At 38.4% G+C, this 11,698-nt stretch overlaps 1 pseudogene; it reads right to left on the bottom strand.

Annotated features, from left to right (window-relative positions):
• Positions 1-254: 254 nt before the first annotated feature.
• LOC149255494 (COP9 signalosome complex subunit 1 pseudogene) lies at positions 255-683 on the bottom strand (annotated as a pseudogene).
• Between the last annotated feature and the right edge of the window lie 11,015 nt (positions 684-11,698).

Genomic DNA, 11,698 nt, shown 5'->3' with positions numbered 1-11,698 from the left:
GGTCCCAGGTCCCTTTTTCTGGCGTGCCTTGTAACTCCTCTGCCTCTGCCAGCGCTCTGTCCTCAAACGGCTATGTCAATCTACCACACCTGCTCTGTCCAAAATCGTTCCAACGTTCATCTGCATGATTCTCTGCACCTCATTGAATTCTCTGCGCATCATTGATTGTCTGCGCCTCATTATACCCTGCGCATCTGCTGGTAACCGTTTTCAAACAAATTTTCCCACGACGAAATCGACTTTTGACCTGACCATCAAAGCCTGTTATGAACAATTCTCCAAAAGCCTCCATAAGTTGCAACATCCTGTGGAGCAATAACTTCTGTATAGTTGTTCCCTAGGTCAAATTTTGTCTCAACAAACTTGCGAGCAGCTAGCTTGTATTTCTTGCTTTCGAGGTGAGCTAGACCTGCAGCACATTTTAGCTTGGCAACCACAACAGGTTGATCCTGGACATCAGGGGTTTGTTCCGCCTTGGTCACATAACTGGAAGCGTGCATGAATTGACCCATCTCAATGCTAACCAGAATCACATTCAAACACATTTGGATAATGTGCTTCGAAGTGGTGCAGTAGTCACGCGTTCGGACATAATTCTTGAAGGCGTCTGCAAGCAACCCATGTGCATAGTAGAAATCCCCGAAATCATTTTGCAGAGCAATCTTGGAAGGTGTTCTCCACATAGTTCTGCGGAACGAGTTGGGATCCCTGGTCATGCATGTAGTACTCGACCTGAGAAGTCGATGTTGTGCCGGAATTTCTGCTTCATCTGTTAAAATCGAAGGCTTAGCGGAATCGGCTCTTCGCGACTTTTAAGCTGCTGGACGGACTACATTGTGGTGAATTCTGCAGTAATCTATTAAATTATGTTATTAGTTAACTTGGAACCTGCTATAGACGTCCGTTCAAGTGAACATTACAAGCAACTGGACGGACTGCATTAGTGTTTGGTATCGATTTACTTAGTGATTTAAAATCCATTTATGTTGCGGCATGTGAGTTTGCTATGTGCTTCTTGGGAGCTTGCTGTTAATACCCACAGGGATGGTTTGCATTGAACGTTTTTTAGTGAGTACATCATTTATGAGTGTAATCTGACATTATTCCATAATGCGGGGGTTTTTGTAAGGGCTGAGAGTCAATCTGGTTATGGGCTCAGGTCTAGAGAATCAAAGGGATTTATGGTGATTTTTTAGTCTTTTCAGTGAACTTTGAAATTGTAATACCGTTGCTGCTCCAACTTTGTAGAGCTCGCGGTTAATACCGTTGCTGCTCCAACTTTGTAGAGCTCGCGGTGAATGACTGATTATTTTTTAAACAACCAAAGTTATTTCCCACAGAAATCTTTTGAGTACAATTTCACTGTACATCAGTAAAAGTTTTTTATATCAGCAGAAATTTCTTATCAGCAGAAGTGTTTTTAGCAGAAGTATTTTTTTTTACAGAATGCATTCAATCATTTCTATGGTAGGAATAGTTCTCACTGGCAAGGAGAACTATTCTGAATGGTCTCGGATGGTAAAACACACCCTCATCTACAATGAGTTGTGGAAAGGAGTGTGTGTCGGAGAAGAAGACAAAGACCCTGTGCAGCCTACATCAGATAAAGAACTTGTCATTTGGGAAAACAAGAACAGCAAAGCCTATGCATTAATCGCAGCATCTGTAAATGAAGAAGTAAGTCGTCATATTTCATCCTATTCCACTGCCTTTGAAGCTTTACAAAAGCTGAAAGAACTCTATGATTCACATTCTGCACTTGAAGTTGTTCAGCTCATGATTAAACTCTTCACTCTTGAACTGAAAAATAATGATCCCCTTGCTCTTGCATCTAAAATAAAGTCTATAATGCATGATATTAAATCCACTAAGGTTGAGCTGGATATCTCTCTTATTGCCTTTCTCAAGGCACTCTATCCTACCTACTCCAATTATCTTGAGTCTTTACAAGCAAATGGAAATCTTAAAGACATAACCTTTGAGTCTCTTGTGAAAAAGTTTGCTGAAAGAGAGAAAGCCTTTGGAAAGAAAACAGTCCCTGAATCTTCTGAAGAGACTGTTTGCCTTGCTCATAAAGAAAAGCATCCTGCTCAAGATTCTACAAGAGGAAGAGGTGGACGAAGAGGAAGAGGAAGATACTTCAGAGGCAGGGGGGGCAGACATTCTCAAGCAGAAAAGGCAGATCTGCATTGCATCCGCTGCAAACGAAATGGATCACATGATGCTTCTACATGCAAGCTACCATGGGACAAAATTGAGCAGAGAAGAAATCAGCAGAAAGGTAAAACTGATGACACAGACAAAGGTAAAGCACCTGAATCCGCTCACTATATTGAGGCACAATGTAACATTGGAGTAAATGAAGACTTGTTTAATGCTTCACTTGCTTCTTCGAAAAATGATTGGTTGCTTGATTCAGGAGCAACCTGTCATATGACTCATAGGAAAGATTTTTTTGAAGATTTCACTGACAATGTTGATGGAGCAGTATACTTTGCAGATCAGTCAAAAATCAAGCCATCAGGGCTTGGCACAATCAGGCTTAAACTGCCTGGTCTTCCAAACTTTCTTCTGGATCATGTTCTATATCTCCCACATCTCAAGAGAAACTTGTTGTCCTTGGTCCACATCCGCCAACAAGGTCACTCCATTCATATGTTTGATGGAAAGCTTGAGGTAAGAAAGGCATCTGACCACTCACTTGTCATGAGGGGAATAGAAGAAGAAAGACTTCTTAAACTGCAAGGAACCTCTGCTCATGCACAACATTTCTCATATATTTCTCATCATGAAGAAGGTACACTTCCATCAAGTTTATTATGGCATGCTAGATTTGGACATTTAAACTATGACAGTCTCCGCTTATTGAAGAAAAATGGTGTTGTTGGTTTGCCTACAATTCCTAGAAAACATAAGCAATGTGATGCTTGCATTCTAGGAAAGCATAGCAAACAGTCTTTTCATGATTCACATTCAAGAGCACATAGGAAGCTTGAACTCATTCATTCAGATTTATGTGGTCCAATGCCTATTCCTTCTGCAAATGGAAATAAATATATCATGACATTTATTGATGATTACACCAGAATGTGTTGGGTTTATTTATTGAAGAACAAATCTGATGCTTTTCAAACATTCAAGAATTTTCATAAATGGATTGAAAATGATGCACAATCTCATATTGGGTCTATTCGCACTGATAATGGAAAAGAATATACATCAAATGAATTTGAACACTATCTTCGCCAACATGGGATTAAACATCAAACAACTGTGCCTTATAATCCTCAACAGAATGGTGTAGCTGAAAGAATGAACAGAACAATCTTGAATATGGTACGATCCATGCTTTTCTTCAAAAATGTAAAGATAATGTTTTGGGCCGATGCTGTTCTATGTGCTGCATATATAAAGAATAGATGTCCATCTAGTGCTATAAGAAACAAGACTCCTTATGAATTGTGGTATGGACATGTTCCTTCGGTAAAACATCTCAGGATTTTTGGTTCCACCCGTTATGCTTTAATACCAAAGGTACATAGAAACAAACTTGGTGCTAGAAGTCGTAAGTGTATCTTCCTGGGGTACTCAAACACCTCTAAAGCATACCGTCTCTATGATGAAGTAAATAAAAAGTTTGTTGTATCTAGAGATGTCATTTTTCTTGAATCATCCAAATCTGACAGTGTTGTTGAGCGGCAACTTGATCGCTTGGATAGATTCACAAAAACGAAATCATTTCAAGAGTTTGATAATCAGATTCCATATCTTGAAGGGGGGATTCCTATACTAGATCAACATGTGGAATCTTCTTCTGAAGAACAATCTCCCGTGCATGAAACTCCAACACCGGATGATCCTTTAAGTGATGTAATTGATAGAATTGGGAGACTCAATCTTGATTCAGTCCCAACTCAATCAACAGAGCAGCCTGGACCATCTCAGAAAGAAACCCCAAAGTGGCTGACAAAGACACTTGAAAGTGTTCATCCTGATGAAATTGGAAAAACAGGAACCAGAAATACAAACTGACAAGATGGAGGTGATGTAGATAACTCTAATTCACCTGTTGATATGGATGTTACTTATGATTGTGAATTGAACTTGTCTACAGATTTTGAACCAACTTCCTTCAAAGAAGCTGCTTCTCATGATGAATGGAAAGAAGCGATGCAGAAGGAGTATGATGCCCTCATAAAGAATGGCACTTGGAAGCTGGTTGATCCTCCATTTGGAACCAAACCAATTGGCTGCAAGTGGGTCTACAAGAACAAGTACAAAGCTGATGGCTCACTTGACAAGCACAAAGCTAGGCTTGTGGCAAAAGGTTTTTCACAGAAGGAAGGGGTCGATTATGAGGACACTTTTGCCCCCACAGCAAAATGGGCCACCATCCGGACACTCTTTGCACTAACTGCTCAGAACGGTTGGAAATTCCATAAAATGGATGTAAAAACTGCATTCTTGAATGGAGATCTAAAAGAGAATGTTTTTATGTCCCAGCCTGAAGGATTTGCTGTGAAAGGACATGAACACAAAGTATGCAAACTTGTGAAGTCCTTGTATGGCCTCAAACAAGCACCACGAGCCTGGTATGAAAAACTAATTGAGCATCTTCTGAAACTCAACTTCAAACATTTTGATCTTGATGATGCAACTTTATTTGTCAAGAAAGTTGGCAAAACAGTTGTATATCTTGTGGTATATGTAGATGATCTTTTAATGGCAGGGAACAATGAAAGCTATATTGCATCCATAAAGAAAGAATTAGGAAAAAGTTTTGAAATGACTGATTTGGGCTATGTTCATTACTATCTTGGCATTGAAGTAACCCAACATCCAAAATCCATATTTCTTTCTCAAAAGAAATACATTGGAGATTTTTTAAACAGATTTGGCATGACAAAGTGCAATCCTCTTTCTACTCCAATGGAACAAAACTTGAAGCTCACATCTATTGAAGGAAAGGAATTTGAGGATGCAACAAAGTATAGACAGCTTGTAGGAAGCCTCATCTACCTCACTACTACCAGACCAGACATTTCATTTGTTGTTGGAATCCTCTCCAGGTTTATGCAAAAGCCTTGTGAGGGACATTGGTCTGCTGCAAAAAGAGTTCTAAGGTACTTGAAGGGAACTCAAGACCTTGGAATCAAGTATACACAGGTGGACGACTTCAACTTGATTGGATACTCTGATTCAGACTTCAATGGAGACAAAGAAACTGGGGTATCTACTTCAGGATATGCTATGAGTCTTGGATCAGGAGCTGTCTCCTGGAGATCACGCAAACAATCAGTACCAGAAGATAACACAACAGAAGCAGAATATGTGGCAGCAGCTGAAGCAACGAAAGAAATTGTGTGGCTCAGGAAAATTCTTGAAGATTTGCAGGAAAAACAAATACAATCAACTCCACTCATGATTGATAACACCTCTGCAATAAAGTTGGCCAAGAACCCAAAGTTCCATGATCGTACTAAACACATCAATACTAAATATCATCTGATCTGACATCATGTTGAGGCCAAAACAATCCATCTCCGTCATTGTTCCACAAACGAGCAAATTGCAGACATCTTCACCAAAGCGCTTGGAAGAGAAAAGCTTGAAAGATTCAGAACAATGCTTGGACTCACCAACATCCCTTCAGATTAAGGGGGGGAAATGTTGACACCTAATCCTCAACGGATGGGTGAACTGGAACGTGAACAGTCATCAAGAAGATGAACTGTTCTGTCTCCTTTTTGTATATAATCAATAGTTCTCTAATGAAATTGCATATCAATTTTTCTTCTGCCTATTCTGGAGTTACCCTGGCCTGACAGGGATGTACTTTGATTTATGCTATGGAAGTTGTAGTCTCATCCTATTTTTGGATGATTTCTTTCCCCCACCAGGAGGGCATTATGGTCATTGATGAGGTTGTTTTTTTTTGTTGTTGATTTCTAAACTACTGGAAACATACCTCTTGTGGGAAAGACCCCACTACCTTTTGAAAATGTTGGAGTAGGATTATTAAAAGACTCATCCTTATTTGGAACTTGTGTGCTTCCTCCTCCTGACATTCCCCCTATGGTTTCTCCAATAGACATGATTTTATATAGTGTTATTCCATATGATCTCCATATAGTTCCTAAAAATTCCAACATTGAATATTTTTCCGACCATATGTCGCTCAACCCTGTTGAGTTAGCTTATGATGTTATTCACCTATCATGTTTGGAAAATTCTGAAAATAATAACTTATTAAACTTGGTTTATTATTCCTCTCAAGATTCAGGTTTAGTTTCGTTGTTAGGCCCCTATACTACTAGTGTAACCACTTATTGTTATTAGTACAACCCACTTATTATATTGATGTACCCATGTAGTGCCCATATTGTTACTATTGTGCCACATAGAAGCCCACTATTGTTATAATTGTGCCCTTACATTATTATTGTTTTGTCAGCTCTGATTATGTTATGATCCCTTAGACTCCTATATATAGAAAGGAGGTCTTTTCATTTGTATCATCCAAGAATTGTTCATTTGTGTAATGTAAAGGATGTCGCCCCCTTAAAGAGGCTGAATTCTAAGGCGTTGATCTATCTTTTCTATCTTTTTGTGAGCTGGTTTCATAACATTTAGTATCAGAGCTTTGGATTCTAGGGTTTCGCTGCTCCAAACAGGTCATCATGGAATTTTCTCTATAATTTTTTTCTGCGACGTTTCAGAAGCTAAAAAAAAAACCATTTGAGAATAAATCGCGCTGAATCTCAGGTCCGAATTTCAGAGCTTTTCGCGCTATATTTGCGGAGATATGATCTGCGGAATTTGGTCTTTTTGCAGACTCCTAAATTACATTCCAAACAGGTGACCTGGGTAAAATCATCATAACTTTCTCTCTGAGCATTGGATTGAAATTTCGTAAGAAGGTACAGAAAGAGGACGGACTGTAGTTTCTTGTATATATTTTTCAGAGCCAAAGGTCGAAACAGTGACACGTGGCACTTCATACAAGTTCGCTCTTCTGGAAAGGTCTAATCAGGTCATCTTGGGATATTTTGCATAACTCTTTCTTGGAGAATCCAATTTGGATCAGACTGGTGGCATTGGAAAGTGGACGTAGAGGGCTACTATAGGTCACAATTTCAGAACTTAAAGTTTCGAAAATACAGAGTTATAGTTGTTTCAAGATCAAGCTCCTAAAATAAAGAAAAAGCAAGATGAGGAAGTTTGATGGCAAGGATCTGGTAAATTTGATACTTCAGATGGAGCAATATTTTGATCTACATGGTGTACCACTGTTTCAAAAGGTATGTATTGCATCTTCATATTTAGAACCGGATCAATTTTTATGGTATGAAGGGATTTTTTCTCGTAAACAACTTGTTACGTGGTCAATTTTCAAGGAGGAAATGATAGCACATTATGAGGATACAAAGAGCAACACCGCAACAATTGGAAAGAGTAAAAGGGCTTTGTGACATAGTGGAAAGCAAAATTATGGAAACCAAGAAGCATACCCCTCACAACTATAAAGATGGAAGTGTTGTTTCTCCCAGCCTTCCACAGCCTACAAGGGTTACACCACAACAATTGGAAGAATAAAGAGAAAAAGGGCTTTGTTACAATTGTGATAGCAAATGCACTAAAGGTCATAAGTGTGCTGAAAAGAAATTATTTTACATAGAATATGAAGAGGAGGAAGAAAAGGATCAAGAAACATCAAAAGAAGAGGATATACGCCAGGACCCCACCCCAGAGAAAGAAGAAATGAATCAGACCATATCTTGTAAAGCATTGGCAAGAATTCCCACTACTCAAACTCTCAAGATAGAAGGACATATCAAGAAGAAAAAGGTGCAAGAAGTGAAAGATCACATTGAGAAAGAAGAAATGAATCCAACCATATCTTGTAATTCATTGGTCAAAATTACCACTCCTCAAACTATCAAGATAGAAGGACATATCAAGAAGAAAAATGTTCAAGAAGTGAAAGATCACATCGAGCATCAAGAAATGAATCCGACCATATCTTGTAAAGGATTGGAAGAAATTAACACTCCTCAAACTCTAGAGATAGAAGGACATATCAAGAAGAAAAAGGTTCAAGCAGAGAAAGATCACATTGAGCATCAACAACAAGTTCTCCAACTTTTAAAGGATAACACCACTTCGGTGCAAAATCAAATGAAACAACGGGTAGATCAACATCGTAGTGAAAAATGTTTTGATGTAGGTGATTGGGTATTTTTATTGCTACATCTCAAGCAAGCTATTTATGAGAAGGAAATGTTGGCAATACTACATGCACTTAAAAAATGGCGACCTTACCGAATGGGAAGACTCTTCAAGGATGAGCATATGGAAGCATTGTTTTGTGTCATTTCTAATATCCAACCAGATTGGATAAATGAAGCAAGGGATGAATGGAAGGTGGATGAAGAAGTATGGCCACTTATTCAAAAGTTGCAAAAGATCCCAATTCAAACAATATTGCCAGAAATTGAAGAGGAAGGAAAAATCATATTGGAACCTGGAGTAGTCACAGAAACAAGAACCCAACAGCTACGAAATCGATCAATTTCAGAGTATCTCATCAAGTGGAAGAACTTACTCGCTAAAGATTCCACATGGGAGGACAAGAATTTTATACAAAAGCATCAAGAACTACTCAAGCATTGAGGACAACGCTTTTTGAAGGAGAGGGGCATGTTAGGCCCTTATACTACTAGTGTAACCACTTATTGTTATTAGTACAACCCACTTATTATATTGATGTACCCATGTAGTGCCCATATTGTTACTATTGTGCCACATAGAAGCCCACTATTGTTATTATTGTGCCCTTACATTATTATTGTTATGTCAGCTCTGATTATGTTATGATCCCTTAGACTCCTATATATAGAAAGGAGGTCTTTTCATTTGTATCATCCAAGAATTGTTCATTTGGGTAATGTAAAGGAGGTTTCCCCCTCGAAGAGGCTGAATTCTAAGGCGTTGATCTATCTTTTCTATCTTTTTGTGATCTGGTTTCATAACATTCGCAATCAGAGCCTTTCGGCGATACCTTTCCCACCAACAAAAGCATCATGGAGATAATGATATCATATGAGAAACCCTGGGACGATAGAAATCATCATTCATCTTTCTTTCCTCAGCCTAACACTCTTGAGAGTGATTTTGAAAAAAAATTCTACCCCAAGTTTACTAAGGAACCTCAGAACCCCATCTCCATTTATGAGGTGAATTCTGAGAAAACCTGGAAAATATTGAGGACTCCCCTTGACATTTCAGTTAATCCCGACATTATCGAAAATGTTTATATAGGTGCCTCTTGTTCTCCATATGAGATTAAGATTTAAGAAGCCCTTTTTCAATCATTTCGTGACGTTTTTGCTTCGACATATGAAGAGATGTCATGCATTGATCCAAAAATTGTGGTGCACAAAATTAAAACATATCTGGATGTCAAGCCCATTAGACAATGTTTGTGTCTAGTCCACCCTAAGAAATTTGTTGCGATTAAGGCAAAAGTTAAAAATATTTTTCAAGATGGTTTCATTTATCTTGTTCCTTTAATTGATTGGGTCTCAAACATTGTTCCCATAATGAAGAAACAGGGTACGATCCAAGTATGTGTCAATTATTGGGATATTAATAGAGCTTGTCCCAAGGACAACTACCCAACCCCTTTCATTGACCAAATTGTTGATTATTGCACCAAGAGTGAAATTTTCTCGTTTATGGATGGCTTATTCGGCTACAATAAAATCAACATACTCTCATCTGACCATCATAAGATTGTGTTAATTTTTTCATGGGGTACATTTTCTTATCACAAACTTCATTTTGGTCTTATGAATGTAGGAGAAACTTTCCAACAAGCAATGAATTATGCTTTTCACGATATTAAGCATATTGTGCAACCATACCTTGATTATTTGTCTGCCCACTCTAAGAGTTGTCAAGACCATTCAATGCATCTCAGAAAAATATTATTACAATGTCGACACTATAATATCTGATTAAACCTGCATAAATGTGTCTTCTATGTTCAATCTAGTTGACTTCTAGGATTCATTGTGTCCAAACAAGGAATCCGTATTGATCCCTTGAAAGTTCAGGAAAACCTCTATTTTTCATCTCCTTCCACTCTTGTTCAGTTACAACGCCTGCAAGGGAAGGTTAAATTTCTACGACGTTGCGTTCCTAATTATGCATAGCTTACCAAAGGATTTACTCGTTCATTGAAAAATGGGGTTCCCTCTCACTGGGATGATATTGCTCAAAAGGATTTTGATGTCTTGAAAGGTGTATTAACCCAAGCATTGTTATTGTATCTCCCTTATTATCATCGAGACTATTTCATGTATCTTGTTGCGGCTTTTACCACTATCACTATGGTATTGGTACAAGAATATGATTTAGGAGACGAACACCCTATCTACTACTTGATTCGTTGACTGACACTAAAGTCAAGTACTCTCATGTTGAAAAGTTATCTTTGGTAGTTGTGCAAGTTGTTCAAATATTTTTCCACTATATTATGTTTCATAAGACTATTGTAGTTTCTGATTGCAGCCTTATGACCTACATCTTGTCACGTAAATTTCTAGGGGGAAAATACTCAAAGTGTATCTTTATCCTACAAGAGTTTGATTTAGATTTCATTAAGTCCAAGTCCAAGTCCAAGAAATCCTTAGTATCTATCGAACTAATATTCGACCTACCCTCCTCTACGTTAGAATCAACAACTGACAACTTTATCCCTGATGAAATGTTGCTTTTGATAGACCTTCTGATCCATGGTATAGAGATATCATCATCTATCTCCAAAGCCAAACTTTTTGGCCTGAAACCACTTGTTTTTCTCAACATCGTATTCGGTACCAGGATCATCATTATATCATAATGAGAGACACCCTTTATCGGTGTGCTATCAATATAATCTTCTGACGGTGCCTCACTCATGAGGAGGCCGAGGAAGCTTTGAATGATTGTCATGTTGGAGCATGCAACAAACATATGTCCGGTTATACTACTGCCCAAAAAATCTTATGTGCTAGTTACTTTTGGCCGACTATGTTCTGAGATTGTATCCTAGCAATCCAAAAGTGTCATGCATGCCAAGTCCATAACTGTAAAACCCATGCTCCACATGCTCCTTTGCATCCAATTGTCATTTTTATACCCTTTTCCAAATGGGGCATTGACTTCATGACCAGTAACCCTTGCTCGGCCAGGGGGGCATGGTTACACAATCGTTGCAGTAGATTATTTTATGAAATGGGATGAAGTGATGCCTACATATGACAACAGTGGTAAAATTGTTGCATTGTTCCTCTTTAATAATGTTATCACAAGATTTGGTGCGCCACAAGCTATAGTCACAGACCATGGCAAACATTTTCGCAATTACATGATGCTTGAACTAACTACCAAGTTGGGCTTACAACATGATAGCTCAACTCCCTACTACCCACAGGCCAACGATCAAGTAGAATCCATTAATAAGGTTTTGAAAATAATGCTTCAACACATGGTAGGGATTCATAAAATGAATTGGCCTACTATTCTTTTTTCATCCTTGTGGGCATACTGCACCTCTGTCTGAACCGAAACTAGATTCACACCTTTTTAGTTGGTGTATGGTATGGAAGTCGTTCTTCCAATTGAATGTGAAATTTTGTCATTAAAACTTGTC

This window comes from Pinus tabuliformis, chromosome 7 (assembly GCF_031772625.1).
Source record: "Pinus tabuliformis cultivar Carrire ecotype Pingquan chromosome 7, CPIR1, whole genome shotgun sequence".
NCBI classification, from domain to species: domain Eukaryota; kingdom Viridiplantae; phylum Streptophyta; class Pinopsida; order Pinales; family Pinaceae; genus Pinus; species Pinus tabuliformis.
This window is presented reverse-complemented; position numbering and strand designations above follow the sequence as displayed.